Source organism: Canis lupus, chromosome 33, assembly GCF_003254725.2.
Source record: "Canis lupus dingo isolate Sandy chromosome 33, ASM325472v2, whole genome shotgun sequence".
Classification (NCBI taxonomy): Eukaryota; Metazoa; Chordata; class Mammalia; order Carnivora; family Canidae; genus Canis; species Canis lupus.
In genome coordinates, this window is record NC_064275.1 from 15,962,373 (window position 1) to 15,982,393 (window position 20,021).

Genomic DNA, 20,021 nt, shown 5'->3' on the forward strand with positions numbered 1-20,021 from the left:
GTTATGGTAGTCTCCTCAGTTCCCTCCTACCCATATCTCTCAGGATTTCCCTGTCCTTGATCCAAGGACTGCCATCCAAGGAAGCAGAGAAGAGAGCTCTGTTCTGTATCCTAGTCACCTGGTGCAAGAGCTTGCTTCTACCTTGCTGCGCTGGCACTTATGACATGTCAGGCCTTAGGCCAGATGCTGAGGACACAGAGATAAATTAAAAATCAACAAACATCATTCCTACTTTGATGAAGCTTTCATTCTAATGGTTAGGTGCTGCTGACCTGACTTCCTAAATTTAGAAAAAAAGACCAGAAAATTAATGTGAAGTGAGAATCCTAATACTAGTCGGAAATAGGCTACAGGGTCTTGTTTGTTTGTTTGTTAAGATTTTATTTATTTATTCATGAGAGACATAGAGAGGCAGAGACAGAACTCGATTCCAGGACCCTGGGGATCACAACCTGCACCAAAGGCAGCCGCTCAACCACTGAGCCACCCAGGAACCCCTGGTTTTGTTTTGTTCTGTTTTGTTTTGATAATCAGTGTGTAAGACGTTGGCTTGAAAATTACTTTAAAAAAGAAAAAGGACTACCACCTGTTGCAGTCTGTTTGATGGCCCAGACAGGAAAGCGTTTCTAAAGATTTGGTCACAGTGTAATGCAATCTCCCTTGATTGTTGCCCCAGGTGCCTTTCCCGTACTGAAATCTGTCATTAAAGAGGATCCTCCATGTCACATTAAATGAGGAGAAGAATAAAAGAACGTCCTTTCCCACCTTCCGGAGTTGGCACCAGGAAAAAAAAAATGTATCCATGAAATTTTGTTTCTAGTACAAACATCAACTTTTCACCCAGCAGCAAAGTTCTTTCTTTCACTTTCTTGCTAACTGGTTTCTGATTATAAAAACAATGCAAGCTTCTAATAGGAAATTTGAAAAATACAGGCAAGTATGAAGAGAAAAAAACACCTGTATCCTAATTTGACCAGCAATAATTGCTTTGGATATTCTGGTTTACTTCCTTCAGTGTTCTTTATTTTTCAATGCACATAGGTGTAACCACACACATTTTGCATACCTCCGATCATGCTTACTTATAAAGTTTGTATCCTACCTTTTATTCTCACTGTTAGACAAAAAAAAAAAAAACAAAAAACACATGTCCTACTATAATTATTATTTGAAAACATCAGCAAGCCTAAGTCTTCATACTTATAATGTGCTTATTTCTCCCATTCATCTAAGCCCCAATTTCTGTGAGAGACCTACTTCTCATTCACTCTAAACTTGACCTTGAGATCACACTGAAGAAAAAAGAAAAAAGGAGAAGAAAGTACTGATAATAAAATCTCTTCAATGAACTGAGGAATAGGACACTCTGCAAATCCTGCCTTCCTCTCTGAAGAGAATGCAATCGAAGTCAAGAGAAGTGAAGATGGTGTCTGATTCTCTCTTCAGACCTTCAGGTAGGTCTTTAAGATGTCATACTACATCTAGGCTCCTGGCTATTGACCCTCATCCCGAAAGCAAGAAAGGCTTTTCTTTTTTTTCTTTTCTTTTCTTTCTTTCTTTTTTTTTTTTTTAAGGTTAAGTTCAGAATTCCAGTTTGCAAACTAGAGATAACCTAGCTTGGCCACAATCTATGTTAAAAAAAAAAATTCAAGGATTTTTACTAAATTGACACAAACTGAATGTGAACCAATGTGTGATATACTTCATGAAAGAGAAAAAAACTTTAAAAATCTAATACATTTTATTTTATATGGAGTTTATAGGTGACAAATCATTTTAATTTTATTTTTAAATAACTTATTTTGAACATAGCTTCATAGCTATGTTGATTTAGTTATAAAAGTAGCCCATAATCCTTCAAACCACTTTTGTTTGTATTTTACCCTCTGGAAAAACTATGAGGTGAGCAAGTAGATAGAGGAATATTGCTGTGCTGGTTTCAGAGAACGGGGCATTCGGAACCTGGAAATGTTAAATGACTGGTCCAAGGTCACATAGGAAGTCAAAGAAGTCGAGGTAGAAATTTTCTTTTCACCTAAGTGAACCATTCTTTTTAGATAATCTATTTTGAGCATCTTTTATAGAAATACGGTTTGTATAGCTATCTTCTGTTCTGTTCAGGAATTTATAGCATTCTATCCAATGCTATCACAAAACACATTTTAAGAGGAAAACTGGCAGTCTCAAGTTGGCTCCAGAGGAAGGTGACCAAGATTGCGAAAACTATAGAAACCATGTTCTATAACCAATAATGGGTGAAGGGACTTGGTATATTTAGCTTGGAAAAGGAAAATCAAAAGGAGATAAGAGCGCTTTTTCAATGTTTAAAAAAGCTGTCAAATGTGCAGGTGAGCAGACTTTTCCATGTTGCTCCAAATATCAGACAAGAACAATGGACAAAACTTCAAAAGAAACAGATTTCTACACAATAAGAGATTTGTCTTTTGAACCAATGGAACTGTTCAACTGTGGAGAAAACTGCTCTCCCCCTAAGATGGTGAACTCTCGTCTGCTGTGCTGGGAAGTACTGAAGAAAAAGCTGTCAGGGATGCTCTGATGACTTTTTGGTTCCTCTATCTTCAGTCTACTTTTCCTTTGTTTTTCTTGGCTCACTAATGCAATAGCTAGTGCACAGCATGTGAGCGAGGAGAAAATACTATGAACCAGGTGCTTCCCAACGATGTTTCCCAGCTGATAAGGATCTCTGGGGGTGGCTGGTGGCTCCCCTCGAGTCAGAAGCTGCAGAGACCTCAGAGGAGGGGCCTGGGAACTGCTGGTTTTATGAGTGCCCTGGGTGATTTTTGTCATCATGCAAGTTTGAGAAAACTTTTCAGGACATCATTTTATCCATTTAATTTTCACAACAACCCTGGAGGGCAGATGAGAAACTAAGGCTCAGACTATTTAGCAGCGTGCCCAAAGTCACACAGCTATGACGTGGCAGAAAAGGATTCACACTCAGGGAGTTTAGTCTGGAGCCTGAGATCTCCTCACCTTATCCTCCAAGGGATTCTGAAAGAAAGACACAAAGCAAGGAAATGAGTAAACCTGAAGATGGGTTTTATTAGATGTGCATTTGGGTTTTTTTAAAAAATAGGTCATGAGTCGTTCGTACGCATGGTAAAATGTGGAAGCATGTAATTGGTGGTATTCTGATTTAGGCAGGGACTCTGTTGAAATTCGCTTTTTTGTCTCTCATGAATAATTGTGAAAAGGGTGTACTAACCAAATAAATAATTTCAACATGATTACAAAGAGAACAACATTTTAATGCACTTAGCAGAAGCAATTTACATGCATACAATTAATGTGCTAATTTCAGTGATCTTTAGCTATTCATTAAAACAGGCCTGGCAGGTCCTGTACTTGGCAACACTTTGTTAGTCATTTCCTGCTATTACTTTATGTACTCAAAAGTAATCAGCCATCTATAATTTAAGACTTTTCACTAATTAAATAGCCCTTTCTCTAATTATGTCCAAATTAGAGAGGTTAGTATGTGGATAAATATGTTTGTATTTGGCACAAGTATTCAAAGAAGGTGATTTCTCAGTGTGTGGCAACAAAGGCCAGTATGTGATCCACAGTCTTCAACACGAATGGAGGGGGATGTTAGAGTGTGCAAGAAAGGCCTTTGGACTTAGAATCTGAGCAGCAGAGGAAAAGTATTCTCTTTGAGACAGGCTTTATGTTCAGGCTTGTAAACCTAGCAAAATCTGGATTTGTTGACCTTCAGGGAATAATACAAGGATCATCTGTTTTTTCAGGCCTTTGCCCAAGAGATGAAATGGAATGAGGGTTCAGGGAGAAAAGAGTTAAAGGTTGTGTTTGCAGGAATGTGTTTGCTGACATTGATCAATGGGTAATTTTGTGATCGTAGGTTTATTCACATAGAGGGTTCAAAAAACAGATCAATAATAAAGCAATGGTGAAGATGCCAAAGGAGAGGTGATTAATGAAAACTATGGTGGAGGTGCAATCTGCCACGCAGTACGAATGCTCCTTCATTCAGCACCCTATAAGTAAATATGCATCCGATGGAAACGAACATTCCCTTGGAATGTCGTTAGAGCCAAGCAGAATCTCATCAGAGCCCATGCTTCAAAGAGCAGTTCCTTGTGTCCACAGAAGCAAGTTTAAATTCTCTTGTGTAAAGTCTTTGTAAGCAGTTCCACTCTTGCATTATGCATGATTCTGACATCTTGTAACATGAGCAGTGTTCTAATAGTGATTTCCAATTTTATTTCCTGTGTTACATTTTAACGATCCTATTTAGGTTAGCATTTTACTTTGGCCACATATCTTGTTACATTTCCTCATATAACACTTAATTACAGTAGCTGTACTATAACCTAGTATTGTATAGATGTCCAAGGATTTAGTGTAGCCTTTAAAGAATGTGTTGCTTTTAAGCCCATGCTTTGTTCCATCATTCTCACTGTGCCAATTTAATATGTAATGATGAGTATGAGGCAGGATTCCTAGTTCCTCACACCAGGGACCTGATAATAAGTAATAACGAGCTGTGCTAAAAGTGAATACCAGAATCTAAGACTACCAAATATGACAGTGGGTTGTAGGTCTTTCCTAGAGTGATGACACTCAAGATCTTACATGGAAAAGTCTAGGAAGGGTCAACCCTAAGTGAATTTGTGAAGGCGCCAAGCACTACACTCTTCCTCTTCTGGTGCCTCCTCCAGGCTTTCCTCCTTGTTGGTTGACCTTTGCCCTTAAAAAGGATTTGAGACCAATCTTCAACACCTAGATGATACCATGTCAGGAAATAACTTCTCCACACTGCACATAATATCCAAGTGTTACTTATTATTCGAGAGTGTCAGTCACCTATTTAAATTATTCCATCAATCCATAAAGAAGTCATGGATGGTATTTGAGTTGCAATAGTGAAACCAGTTTTCTTCCCAGATCTCGTTTTTTAATAGTCCAGAGAAGATATATGTACTCTGCATTAAGGATAAAATGAAATGCTTTTAATTAACCTCTTAATTTGGTCCATGCATCACAGCATTCAGAACTAGGATAATTCTTTTTAAACTTTAACTAGGCAGTTTAAGCATCTTTACTGATAACCAAATGATGACCAGGTATGCTCCTCTCCATGTGACAGATATGTCTGAGAAAAGTATGTTTATGTGTAATATGTGTCTTGTATGGAAATACTGTATGAAAAACAACTGTGATATGCCAGCTGCTTTACACTGTCTCATTCAAGAACTCTGCATACACCTGCACCCTGGACAAAGGTGTCCAGATGCCAAGGCAAAAGGCAGGGCAGAAATCCAGCCGAGGCTCTCCTGGCCAGATTTGGACAACATACAGTGTTAGCCCTAACAAATGATGCTTTCTGAAAATTGGTCCCCCCAGGAGGAGCACTGGTTTCTAATTCCCCTAAAGGCCCTTGTGTATGCTAGTGTTAGCTGGCTCTCATTTCATACTCATAACCCTATCAAGAATGTGTGCTTACAGGTGAAGACCACAAGGATAAGAGAAGTTAAATTACTTGCTTCAAGCCCAAAAATTAAGGTACTTCAGAACTGGAAATGAGACCTTTAATACCCAAAAAAGGAAAGAGTGGGGGAAAACTTACATATTTCCTTTATGTATATAGGCTTAGCTCAATTATTTGGGACTCTGTGCTTATGAAGCTACAAAGCCAGCAGGTTTCATTAAAGGCACTGAACTCTACTTTGTGTTAGGTCATGACAGTACTCTCTGCACAGTGTGCTTGGGAATGCAAAGCAAGGAGAGGAGGGAATTTGACAGCATGGTTCAGTGGTCCTCAGACTTGAGTGGGCTTCAGAATCACCTTGGAGGGCTGTTAAACAGAGACCACTAGACCCCCATTGCAGATTTTCTGATCCTCAAGGCTGGGACTGACCTGAGAATCTGCCCTTCTCACTAGTTTCCAGGTGATGTCGATGCTGCTTTTCTGGCGACCATAGTGGTAGAGTATACAGGATTTACCCATCACACAAAACAAACACCTAAACTAAAGCCAAACAAAAAGCCACTTGTCTGTAAGTCACAAGTGTTATCTAAGAACTTAAAACCATCAGAAATGTTGGGCCTCATTTTTCCCTCTGTTCAAATGAAACTGCTTGAAGGATTATATGGCATCTTTAGCTTTCTATTTATATCCATCTTGCATTAAAGGTTAAAATAACAATAAAAGATAACAGGACACCAAACTGACTAGGTCAGCCTAATGATGTCCAGCCTAATACTACTATCTTTGGGAGAAATGGTACTGCTGGAAATGGCATAAAATGAATAAAGGATTGGAAGCCTGCCCTACTAATTGCATATTTATTCTTGTTCCTTTAATCATTTTTCATATATGGACAATCATAGTTAATCACAAAGTGTTTCTCTCAGGGTCCTTCATAAAGTGTGAAATAAATTCTCCAATAAAATGTTTAGTAGAGGGTATCCAATTTCCAATTAAAGAAACATGCTTGTATGGTGTCATGAATTCTTTCCACAAAACATTTCCTTTGTGCAGAAACACTTTATGGCAAATATTTAAATAAATCTATTTTGTCAGGACAACTTAGAGCGAGAGTGTCTCATGAGCCCCCAGCCCACCTCCCCCACCACACACACACCCTAAGGAATAGTCTACAAAATAACTTCTCTTGTCTGTATACGCAGTAAGCCACGGTGGTGTGAAAGGCACTGGTAGCCGTCTCAATAATCTATACGTATGACTCCATAATCCATATGGCTAGCATACCACCTGAGTGATCCCAACAAATTGTTAAGACATACTGAATTATTATCTAGGGCCACCATCCATTTATCCACGGGAGATCCAGTATAGCCTAGACATTTTTTCTTTTCTTTTTTCGTTTTTTTAACTCCTTTTTTTTTTTTAAGGTTCCTTCTATGCTTTTAATCTTTTAAAGAATCTCCATTCTCCCACTTTGTTAGTAACATGAAAAAAAAAAAAACACAATGAGGCGATCCATTTCCTGAATGGTGGAAGAGCAGATTCACAGCATTTAATTAGAGCTAATTTAAGAGAGTTTTCAAAGTCTTCAGGACCAAATCCCTCAAGGGGAACAGTGATGCAATCATTTGGTGTCTTTTACTCAGGGCTCATCTTTAGAGTTCTTAGTTATGTCTGGGAAAAATTCAGACAGGTGGGCTCAGCTTGATCCCCATGGAGGCAGCATTGCCCTGACAGTCTGATCACAGTTCTAGAAATCCAGTTTTTCTGGCTCTGAGTTACTGACAAGTCTGTCTCTGGCTTTAAGGACAGCCTTACTTGGAGAGCTGTTTCCTTTGATGGGGATGTCAAACTAACAGTGATCACACTATAATAGCGAGGCTTTTTCTCCTTTTTTTATTAAAGCCACAGGTAGAAGAGGTGGTTATCTGGTTTTCAAGTTGAAGTATAAGAAATGAGAATTCTTGAGGCTTCTTTAAAGGCACAAATTAATAAGAAATTTTTAATTGAAAAAAAAAGGCAATTGTGGTCATCTGAAATGCACCTAAATTTCGATATATCATATAAGAAAAACCTCATTAAAAAGCTAGAGGATCTTCTTTTTATTCAGACCAAAGCTAGCATGGTAATTGACTTGAGTGCAGGATTTTAAAAGAATCAGATTTGCCTCTTTCCTCTCAGGTTGTCTTCTCAAGGGACTTTTTTAGCTCCTCAATTCTGAAATGATAATAATAAGAAGAAAAATAATAGTGGAGAGGGATGACTGGTGAGGCAGAAATTTAAGTCTTTTAATGAGAGAATATGCATTTCAAAAACTGCCAATCCCTTCAGCTTCTACAAGTGGAGACATCAATTAGCTGTGGAAAGAACCATTTTTAATTAAGTGGTGTAAAACAAATAGGCATCCATGGTTATGGGGCAAAGGTATTCAGGTTTCCTCTTTATTTTTCCTCAACTGAAGATGCTCTATCCAAATCCCTTAGAATAGAGAGCTCGAAGGATGCTGGAATGGGAATGAGCACATTTCTACAGTGTTTCTGGAAAGAAAGGGATGGAAAACTGCACTCCTGTTCCCTGTGAGTTGCAGATTATTCAAACACTTCTAACTGACATGGCTGAGGTTAGCTAGTGGTTTAGGAGCTTAGGAACTGCTCAGAGAAATCTCATCATGAGGAACAGATTCTAGACTAGAGAGCCAGACTCCAGACTAGGTCTGAATTGTCTCAGCTATGGATTACCTCTGTGGAAAACCTGCCTGGACCAGCCACCCTGGTACAGTGGGTTTGCCACAGAAAAATGCTGTGTGAACACATGTCTGAGTGTGTATATACAAACCTAAGGGTTGAGTGATATTTGAGGTCCAGTTGTCTGCTGGCATTCGGTGACTACAGCTGGGGTGGCCCTGGCTAGGATGGTTACTCTCCCTGTGTGGATCTGCACCATGAGGATGCAGTGGGAAGACAATACCATTTTCAACAGCCAACACCTATTAAGTGAGGCCAGAGGCTGCAGACAACCAACCAAACAACTGATTTCCTCTTGATGGGGTTTGATTATAATCCCAACTGACCTCAGATCTGAGATAGCTTCCCGGTTCTAACAATGCCAAGCTGACTGTTCCAGGCCATATGGAATGGAATATTTAAAGAAAAATTACCCTATTTTGTTCTGGGGTTTGTAAATGCTGGTGAGTCTGTTAAAAAACAAATTCACACACACACACACACACACACACACACACACACACAAAACCATCACCTAACATGTATTCAAAGTATACCATATGCCAGATACTGCAGCAAGCACTTCGCACTTCGTATTAACTCAATCTTCACCATGTCTCATTCTACAAAGGACCCTGCTTTGACAAAAGATCACACATTTATTAAGTGGAGAGCAAGTATTCAAACTCAGTCTCACCTGACTCAATAACAGTTTAGCATATAGAAGAATTCAGCAAGCATTACCATTCTCAAATTTCAAATGCTATTATGAAAATCTCTTAGTAAAGAAAATAATAATTAGCTGAAGCCCTGTTCATTTAAGGGGTTAGCTACTTAATCTTTTAAAATAAATCCCCTAGAGATAGTACTGATTTGTGAGAGATAAATGAAATGCAGTTCCACATAAAAGTTACATTTTCAGAGAATAATTTCTAAGAGAGCCAGAAGGCAGTCAATGATGTTGTGCATACACTTAAAATACCACCTCTCTACCTGTTATACACTGTGTGGTCTTCTCTCTCATACCTAATTTTACTTGTCCTCAACAGATGGCCTTTACAGGTCAGATTTAAATGGAGTTAAAGTTTAATTTGCCAACTTGAAGATGTTTATTTCTCAAAAAGACACTTAGGGAGCCCGAGCAACAATCCAAGTAAAAACCACTTGCCCTTTGGAACTCTCCACTTTTGATTTTGGTCCCACAGTGTTCCCAGTAGGCCTGGCTAAAATCCTCAGGTCACTTCTCATTCTCCCTCTCCCTTCACCTGTCAAGTCAGTAAGTCACCAAAGCCTGTGATCAGTCATTCATTCATTCATTCATTCATTCATCCCACATCCTTAAGCAGGTTTTTCTTTCTAGATCAACCATCAGATATTACAGATTCCACCAACATCATCCCCACAGAATACTGTAAGCCTCTTCATTAGCCTGCCTATTTTTAGTTTCACCTCCCTGATCCATCCCATGCAATTCCAAGACTCACTCCTCAAAATACTACTTTGTGTAATCAGGCTCAATAGTGCTCTTTTTGATGATTCAGAAATATATTAAATCTTTAGCCTAGCACTCAAGAAAGCACAACGGAGCCCAACCTGCATTTCCAGCTTTTCTTCCACTGCTGTCCTCCCATACTCACCTCTTTGGTCCAATTTAAATGGTCTACTCATAGTCCCCCTCAAAACAACTTGGATTATCCTGTCTCTGCAATTTTTTTTTTTTACTTCATTACTCTAACAAAGAAGTTCCTTCCCTCTTACTATCAACCTATATTCACTTTTCCCATCTTTCAAAGTCCAGGTTAGATCCCATTTCCTAGAGGAAACTCCCCTGTCATCCCAAATTAAAAGAGTCCACCCTAAATGTCAAGTATCTAATCCACTTATGTGACACAAAATTATTTCATGGAATTACCAGTTCCTTTTCCACCTGTATATCTTTATTTGAACTAGACTGTAGAAATCTGCAAGTAGGAACTACATCATATATGTTATTAATCCTTTATGACACTTCTTGTTATATATATTTTTATATATATTTATACTCATAATACTACAAATATAGTATATATATATTTGTATATATATGTATATATATATATTCATATGTCTGCTTCACAAAATTCCAATTAACTTATTTTAGGTAGTCCATCTCTTTGTGAGGATTTGTCTCCACAACCCTTAAGGAATAGAGTGATGGCAGCAGATTGGAATTAGGTCGAATTTAGTTTCTATTTTTGGTTGTTACTTAATATTATGCTTTTTTTTTTCAGAGCCCTAAGGTGAGTTACTGTCTAGTGGCTAAATCAGTTCTGTTCTTCCTCATGTACAGAGTCTGTAATTGGCATAAATGTTCAATTTCTGTGGATATACCAAGTGTCACCCGTCTGAATTTGTGACTCAGATGGATTTTACAGCTCACACAAAGAACAGGGACTCTTTGATGACCAGTGACATCCTTTAAGCTGACAAATCACTTCCTTGTTATCCCTGGCATCTCCCACACCTAGCCCATTAGTAAGTGGCAGCTTTAAGAGATGCTGAAAGTTGAGGCAAAAAATGAGAACCAATACTAGTCATTTAAATCCTGACAGGCCTTAGGCAGACTGGATTTTTAAATTAGCCATTCTGAGACAGATAGAGGATTTTGCTGTTAAGATCAAAAAGCAAAGTCCCATAGCTTTCCTGTGTGGTACGTATTAATGCCTGGGAGAAGTTATGACTCGCATAGTGGCTGGTCACATACATTGTGCCTTACTTTCCTCCCCTTAAATGAGTTAACATCTTCCTTAATTTCACTCAGATGAGCATTATTGATGTGAATTTTGCCATTTCAGGTTAAATCACCACTGGCAAGGGCCCCGCAGCTGAAATTCAAACATGCCTGGGGAGTCGGGGACTAGGAACCTGGCTGCCAATGTGTTTTTGTCTTGGAGACTGTGGAACCTCTTGGAAGAGAATTCTTGCTAAGAGGGAATCAGACCCAAAGGCTCAACTGATGAACTAGCTTGGTTTCTGCCATTCCAGCCTTCTAGGAACTCATATTCAGGTTCTAAGACGCTGTGAGTAGAAACTAAAAGACAAGGGAGTGTAAGTTACTACTTTGGAAGGACTTCTAATAAAGGACAACCCCCAAAATATAAGAGAGGCATTTCTCCTGCCTCAATTCACTACAAGATAACCCTCAGTTTCAGTGGCAACAGCAGCCCCTAGAAGAGGCAACAGGGCTGCACAAATGCACTGATGCTCATGAGTGTCTGAAAAACACACCCATGTCGCCTTCTCAGAAATACCTGAGCAAGGTTGTAATACTGTTTAGAGGGCTAGAGTCCAGCCGTGGCCAGTGACAGTGAAATACGGCAGATTTCTCAGAGTGACTCCATTTTTATTCAGGGCACCTTGAATTAAAAAAAAAGAGATGGTCCCCAATTTATAATAGTTCAACTTAAGATTTTTTGACTCTACAATGGAGCAAAAGCTATACATATTCAGTAAAACTATAATTTGAATTTTGAATTTTGATATTTTTCCAGGCTAGCCACATGCGGTAAGATAACTCTCTTGTGATGCTGGGCAGTGGCAGCGAGCCAGAGTCTCAGACAGCCAGGAGATCACAAGGGTGAGCAACTGAAACACTTACAACCATTCTGTACTCATACGACCATTCTGTTTCTCACTTTCAGTATAGCACTCAATAAATTACACGAGATATTCAACACTTTATCATAAACTAGGTTTTGTGTGAGATCATCTGCCCAACTATAGACTAATAGAAGTGTTCTGAGCACGTTTAAGGTAGGCTAGGCTAAGCTAAGATGTTTGGTAGGTTAGTTATATTACATGCATTTTCAATTTACGGTATTTTCAACTTTTGATGGATTTATCAGGCTGTAATCCCATGTAAGTTGAAGAAGATCTGTGAGCTAATGTTTACTGTTTTGAACATGACAGTATTTTTCACTTACTAGTTTATCTGATCCTCAAGTCAATTCTATGAGGTAGGTACTGATATTCTTTTTTTCATTTTATAGATAAGAAACCTGAGTCTTAAAGAGATTAATTGGTCTCAAGGCTAGGAGCTGATTGGTGGTAGCCTAGACAGTCAGACTATTTGAATGCTAGGAGGTTCCTGAGCCTAATGGGTAATGACTGAGGTATATGGGCCACTTGCTTGCACTACAGAAGGAGCTACATGGCCTTCTTCTTGTTGTAAAAGCTCAAAATAAATTCTTTGTTCCAACAGAGGCCAGAAGTAGTGCAACTATTTAACACTGAGAACCCACTACAGCTAAGTCGGGATCAGGACCCTGTTCTTTAAAATGAGCCATGAATCTCCATAACCAAGTAAGTGGACATCCCAAAGCAGGCAGCTTGACATCCAACAGACTAGTTGAGACAGGTATGGGATTCTTGACAACTCCTACACCTCCCTGCTGCCACGCTGTCTTTGAGCTTCGTGGTAAGTTCTCAAAGACGTTAGCACATCTAGGGAGTTCTTATCCCCATGTGGACAGATAGGGACTAAGACAGTGTCCCACTCTGCATGTTGGGAAAAGTTATTATTGGCACTTTTTGGGGCTAGGCCTAGCGGCACTGAAATTTTTCCTGATTTTTCCTAGAAAACCACTTCCTCACTCTGAGTATTAGTCACTGGTGTTAAAAATGAAGGAGTTGGAACAGATCACCTCTGAATTTCTCTGTTGGACTAAGAAAGACTCTCTGGATTAGAAAATTGGGAAAGCAACATTTACATTTTTACCATAAAGCTTTATGAAGGAAAGAAGGAAGGAAGGAAGGAAGAAAGGAAGGAAGGAAGGAAGGAAGGAAGGAAGGAAGGAAGGAAGGAAGGAAGGAAGGAAGGAAGGAGAAAGAAAAAAATGAAAAGAGAAGGGGAGTGAAGGGAAGAGAAGAGAAAAAAAGAAAAGAAAGAAAAGAAAAGAAAAGGAGAAAAGAAAAGAAAAAAGAAAAGAAAAATTCAAAAACAAGCTAACAGAAATAATACTTAGAAACTGTGGTCACTGTAAAACAAGCTAACAGAAATAATACTTAGAATCTGTGGTCACTGTAAGAAAGACAGAACAGGTAACAGAAAACGAGAGAGAAAAAGAGAGCATCCCAGGGTTAGTAGCTCCTAGAGAGAGGTGAAAAGTTTTCTCCAGGTTTTAACAGAAATAGATTAAACCTTTCTTCAATGTGTTGAGACATCCTGCAGGGCATTTTATGGGCCAAAATAAGTCAGAGCCTTCTCCATTCAAGACCCAAGGTACAAAAGGAATGAGGTGGAGAATACTAGGAAGTTCTGAAAGTGACTCTGTCGGCTGACAATCAGGGACACATTTCTTGACCTTGTAAACAATGGGATTTTTGGATTCATCTCCCTTAGAAGAGAGTTAAACCTTTGTCCCTTAGAATGTTTTAAACTGAGATAGACAAAGAGCTCACTGTTTTAGAAATGCTCTGTATTGTACTAAAGAGCATACTGCAGAGAATGGTCTGATGGGGATCCCCGGTGTAAAGAACTGGGTGACCTATAACTTCTCTATTTTTGTGGATTTCTGCTATCTTAAACCTTTTGCTGCAAGCAGCCAGGTCCCTGAGGAATGGGGAATTGAAATACAACAGGTGGCTTGGCTGGCTCTTTCCAACAGATGTAGAAGAAGCATGCCAAATGTTCCTTCACCAACATCTCTCGGCGTGCTCACATACTCCCCACCACTCCCAGACACCCAAGCACAGGCACATTCAACACACTTTTTCTTCTGTCCTGTACTTCTAGAAGGGCCTACATAGGCAAAGTGAGGAAGACGGTTTAGTAGTGTGCAGTGTTAGAACTCACCATAAGGCAGACACCAGAGGAGACACTGCCATGCTTTTTAGCTCATCATTGCCCTGACGAGGTCCTCAGTTTTGATCAATCTGTAGGAAGTAATGGACAGAGACCAAGGCATCCTGAAATGTAATAACAATACAAGAATACCTTCACTCAGGAATGATTCAGTTCTCTGATAATAAACAAAATAAGCCACCAACTAGACAAACTGAGCTGAGATTATGTTATTGTCTATTACAACTTTAATACCATATAAGTTTTATAACATCAAATCTTAGAAAAGGCCAAAAGATTAAAAAAGAATAAAAAGAAAGAAAGAAAGAAAAGATAATGTCAAAAGATGATTTAGGGAAAGTCAGGGCAAGGTGCGTGGGGGAGGGGAGGATCACGTAATTCCCATTTTCAAATGCCATCACATTTTTACTGAATTGTTTAGTATGCACTAAATAAAATAGTGTCCCTTCACCCATGGGGCTTTCAGCTTACAAGAGAAAATGTACGTTCAAACATCCAATTATAATAAAAGAGGACTTTTAATAATAAGAGAGGACTTTCCTTATCAAGGCAAACAGGCATGATAACACACAGGATGGAAAGATTCTCACTGTAAGGGACTAGTGAGGGCCATCAGAGAAAGCTTCACAGAAGGAGGAGGTTGAGGAAGAGGAAGAGGACTATACATTTTTTTCTTACGTAATAGTCATATTATCCCCAATTTGCAGTTGAGGAAATCAAAGCTCAAAGGGATTAAATAACTTTCCCAAGATAGTGAAGCTGCAAGAGACAGATATTGTGCCCAAGATTGTTGATGTCCTTCCGTCATACCTTGGATGACCCTTGGATGGATCCATCAAGAGTGAAAGGTTTTAGTAACAAGACAGAAAGATCAACATGAGTAAATACACATGGGGTGAAAATGCATTGCAAACTTGGTGAACTTTAAGAAATCGAAGGAGGTAGAAGCATCAAATGAGTAAGTAAGTATATACAGAAGATGAGGGCAGAAACACTTTAAAGTGACACATGGATATAAAAGGTTCAAGTCTTAGAAAAACAGAAATCACAGGCCACTCTTCCAGTTGCCTAGGTCTCCCTCTCTCAGATTAGGCTTGGTTTAGAAAATGCCATGGCATTGGGGGCATGTGTATTAGATACTCGATTCTCACTGGGTGACAATCATGACTGTTCTTTTAACACTGAGATGAGGGATGAATGGAATATTTTAAAGTTTGACTTATTATATGACTTGAAGATAGAGAAAGAAAAGGGGAAGAAAGATGAGAATGGGACAGGAGAGCCTGGTGAAATCAAATCCACAGATTATCCTAAATCCATCATGTGCTTACAGAGCCTGTAAAGCACTTGAAATTCTATCACTGGCACATATTAACCTATTGCCAAAGCTTTGGAAAATGGAGCAGAAGGAAGAAGCATTTTGTGTACATAATTTGTACAAAAAATATCAGAAAAATGAATCTCTCTTTGGCGCTGCCAGAAATTGAACTTTGTATGGAAACTTCAAATTTCAGCCTAATCTTTAGACTTCTCAAAATACTTTATCTGTTGACTCAATTTATTTTCAGGCTACAATTACACCAAATATGTGGTCTACAAAATGTACACTTAGTATAATGTAATGACTGTAGTCAACCATCGCCACACTACATGATAAAATCCTTCTATGCATGATAAACAAATTAACTCAGCAAATGTCCAACTTGGTCTTTTCGAAGATCACATTTCTTACTCAAAGAACAAATCTGGATATATTTTCCTTAGTACTACATTACTTCCAGAATATAAATTTTCCTGTCTATATGCTTCATTATCTTTATAAATATCAAACAAAAGTGCTTTTCATATCTCCCTGCTAAGCGGAGACCAATCCAGAAATTTGCTGGGTTTCTACTGACCCAGTAAATGTAAGACAGAAATCTAAAGGCTCTTCACATTGTTTATGCTGAAAATGTATCAGATTCTATTCTGAAAGTACACTGACCTATAAAAAGTATTTGTCTTGCTCTGGTAAATAGGGGCTCTATGTAAATGGATATCTCAGTTTGAACTGAAGTTTACTTTGTTCTAATTAGAACTGATGTATCAGATCACTTAATGATGTCCTTGTTACACGGAGAATCATCCATTCCCCAACTTGTCTACACTGCAGCATATGGTACTTCACTGAATGCAAAATGAATAAAGAAAGTAGAATTTTTTTTAATCCTACAAAATTGAATAAATCTCTCTGAAGATAGATCATAACAAAGAGAAAGTCTGTTGAAGTTGCCATTCTCAAAAATGCATTCCTCAGAAATAAGAATACCAAACAATGTTCACAGTGGATTTTGTCCAATCTTGCAGCCCATAAGATCAAGAATCCAAAGGCACTCTGGAGATTCAAACGCCAAGATAAGGAACTCTATCAAGACTGCAAAACCTTGTTCAAAACTTACAAGGGTATTCGGAACTTGAATTTTAATTTAGCATTCTTTCAGAATAATTTTCTTTCACTTCCTCTCGCTGTTTGCTCTGCTGATGCCCCTTGAAAACAGCTCAAGTGGCACCTCTTTGCAAGTCCTCCTCTAATTACCCAGTTCCACTTAAACATCCCCGCTCTGTGCTCCCAGAGCCCCTTACGCACAACCCTAAAGCTCCTTACTCTATTGGTAGTCTGCGGCTTGTCTGCTTGTCCTTTGGGAGAAGAAGATGACCTATCCACCTTGTTTTCTTATTGCCTCGCTCACTATCTGGGACAGAGTAGCTGCCCAGTATGCTTCTTTGAATGAATAAATGACAAATGAGCAATATATCTATCCATATAATAGGAAGATCATTTTGTACATATGTTCAAAATTGCATCCTCGGACTTTTCTATTTATTCTCTGCCCTATATTTTAATATACAAAGACATTCTAATTTTGGTCTCTGAATATAATCTGGCACATTTGACTTTCAGCACTATGATTTCCACCAGGCAACATATCGCACCAAAATGTGAAGAAATACAAAATATACACATATTTTACCTAAATATTACTTGAAACAATGGCATGGGCTTACGAGCACAGTGATGAATTTATAATCTGAAATTCAGTGATTGTGTTCCACTGTGACTTGGGTATATAATTCTTTCTTCAGGCAAGGGCTGTCAATAGGCAGCTTCGAAAAATAATGAATGTTTGCAGTAATAATTTCATGGGTTGACTGAAACTTAATAGCTTTTATTTCCAATTTAGACTTGTGATGTGTTCCAGTAGAAACAGTCTCAAATGAAATATAGTCTAATACAGTACTATTTAACCCTCTCTTATTTTGTTAATCCTCTGTTGCTGTTTTATTTGGTTTTGTGTTTATAGTCCTAGCAGACTGAGTTAGCCATCTCACTTTTTACTTTGCTGGCTCAGCCCTTCTCCATTTACTCTCCATCACCCAGAAGATGGATGTCTGATGACTAATTATCTGATTGATGAGGACCCTTGCTTCAACTCACTAATGCCAACCTCCCTCTTCACCCTATACTATTCAGTATTGGGCACATGAGAAACAAAAAAAGACTAAGTCTAGATAAGTTCACCCTGCTTATTGTCAACAGGTCTAATTGGGGACATTAAGATTCTCAAATTAATAAAAATCTTTGGTATTGGTAGCTATGGAAAAGTCTGACTGCTAGGAATATGGAATTTGATGGGCTTGAGTTTTCAGACCTACGGTATAAAGACAACTGAACAACTTGTCATTACATACAGAGTACAATTAGCATTTTGAGAAAGGCAGAAAGGAGGCAAAAACTAGGCTGGTACTGAAACCCTTGGATTGCCAAGAGTATGATATACAACAGAACATTTGTTAAAATAATGACACTTATTTAGGATATGCATGAGGTTGACTTGGGATGGTTTTCGAAATTACAGTGTGTATCTACCCTAGAACAAATGAATCAAAAACTCCAGTGTTAACCTTGACACAGCATTTTAAAAGCAATCAAACTCTTGGGTCTGGCACATATTTCTGGGTTTGGTGCACACTTCTGATAATAAACTATTTCTTAACAATTCTCCAAATAGTGCCAAAACCAAATAATTTGATGGGAAAAAAACAAAAAACACAAAATGGCTTCAGGTGGTTAAAGAACAAAAATTCTCTAAATTCTCTGTCATGGTACTCATGGCAACAATGTTACTATGTTTTTTTGTGATATTAATGGACAGAGAAGTATCAAAAGGCACAGACTTGATCTGCAAAAGAACAGGTCAAGTCAATAAATATAGTAAATACCTTGAATCATCTTTTATCTAAACTAACCCCCCCCCCAAAAAAATCACATAACTCACATAACTTCACCAAGAGCTTATTTTTAAACCCAATGAATAAACCACTGTGGATAATGAGAGTTCGTTTGGTGTTCCCTCTTGTCTACTCTAGAATTAAAGAGGTGCTAATACAAATCTAGTAACTACATAATCTACGAAGGGAAGCAATAATGTTATTAAACCACACCATTTTAAAATATTGTAGAAACTAATATAAAAGATGTGATGAACCAGAGGATGTTTCTTTTCTTCCAGAATTGATGCCAAAGTAATTGAGAGCAAAAGGATGAGAGCAGCAGCACCAGAAGAAAGAAATTTTCAATAGAAACATAACATCTGGATGGGATCGATAAAAGAAAAAGGTTGGTCTCTTTGGTTCAAGTAAATGACTCCTCTGCAGAGTTACAATATAAGGGACAGAGGAGCCAGAGTTGACCTCTTTGCCAGAATAAATGATTCCCTGGACAAAAATCAAGAATGCTTCCATGTTCTCAACAGTACTCATCATCTTGCTGGCCTTCCGTCAATGTTAATAATTATAACATGTCTGTCCCTACTGTGACCTCTGAGAGGACCTGTCTTCCAAGTCCTTTCTCTTGAGAAGAGCATCCCGATCCCTCTGCTCCAGGGCCAGCCCACTTCCTTTGGCAGGGATGGCCGTCATCCAGATCCAGACCATTCCTGCTGGCAGCTCTTGTCTGGATCCAATTGGCCTCAGCTGGAGGCCCAGATGGCTCATTCCTTATTCCTCAGCAGGGTTTCAGCAGCATCCACCCCTTCCGGGTCTCTCTGCCATTAGTGCCATCAGGCCTTGAATGTTTTCCCTAAATCCTAACAGCAGCTTAGTAAAGCATGTAGATCTTATTCCCATTGAATAGACAGCAAGAGAAGGAAGATAGCTTCAAAAAGCATACAATATCTTTGTAAATGAGTGATGTCCAATTGTGAAGTGTTCTGAAAGCCAGTTTTTATTTACAGCATTTCCTGCAACTGTAAATAACCTTTATATATCTATATCTATCAATACCTGTTGATTTATCCATCAATTGTCAGATCAGACTGACAGATGGACAGAAACTGAAAAATACCATATACAGATAAAGATACAGGCATAAAAAGAGAGACAGAGATAGAATATATAAATATCCATATTACAGCTACAACTACATAAATATAGACATAAATTTTTTAAACACAGATACTCTGCTTAAAATATTATAATAGATAAATCTGTATCTATGTTCATCTACCTATATGAACATTTTTAAGAGTTTCTGACAATTTGTCAGTTGACCTATGGTTGCCATGCTATATAAGATTTTCACCAAAATTAAAGAATATAATTGGATGATTTGACTTAAAATACAGACTCTATGCCAAATGCAAAACTCAGTCTGGGAGATTTGCTAAGGTAGCCAAAACTGAGGATATATTTTACTTTATTTGAAATACATATCTGGGATGATATGAGTTGGGTAACAGAGGGGCACCTGGGTAGCTCAGTTGGTTGAGCATCTGACTCTTCATTTTAGCTCAGATCTCAGTCCCAGGATCATGAGTTCAAGCCCCATGCTGGGCTCCACACTGGGCATGGAGCCTTGGGTTACAGAGACTTGGTTCACTCTGTGAACCCAACAAGCCTTTCAGTTATCTTCCAGAACAGGTGAAGTGAGAAAATATGCTAGTTTCCT

General features: G+C 38.5%; 2 long non-coding RNA genes across 11 annotated transcripts in view; one reads left to right on the forward strand and one right to left on the reverse strand.

Annotated features, from left to right (window-relative positions):
- Positions 1-20,021, reverse strand: part of LOC112678658 (uncharacterized) — a 97,470-nt gene that overhangs the window by 50,126 nt on the left and 27,323 nt on the right. For 9 of the 10 annotated variants that reach the window (XR_003147766.3, XR_003147754.3, XR_003147759.3 and 6 more), the window contains one exon: positions 14,027-14,139. This is a non-coding gene — a long non-coding RNA (uncharacterized LOC112678658). Of the gene's footprint in view, positions 1-6,687; positions 7,688-14,026; positions 14,140-20,021 lie in introns of those variants that run through there. The other variant, XR_004811480.2, reaches the window with a different exon arrangement.
- Positions 11,145-18,787, forward strand: LOC112678694 (uncharacterized). The gene is made up of 4 exons (XR_003147774.3): positions 11,145-11,252; positions 11,724-11,809; positions 12,434-12,534; positions 18,586-18,787. It is a non-coding gene; the product is annotated as an uncharacterized LOC112678694 (long non-coding RNA).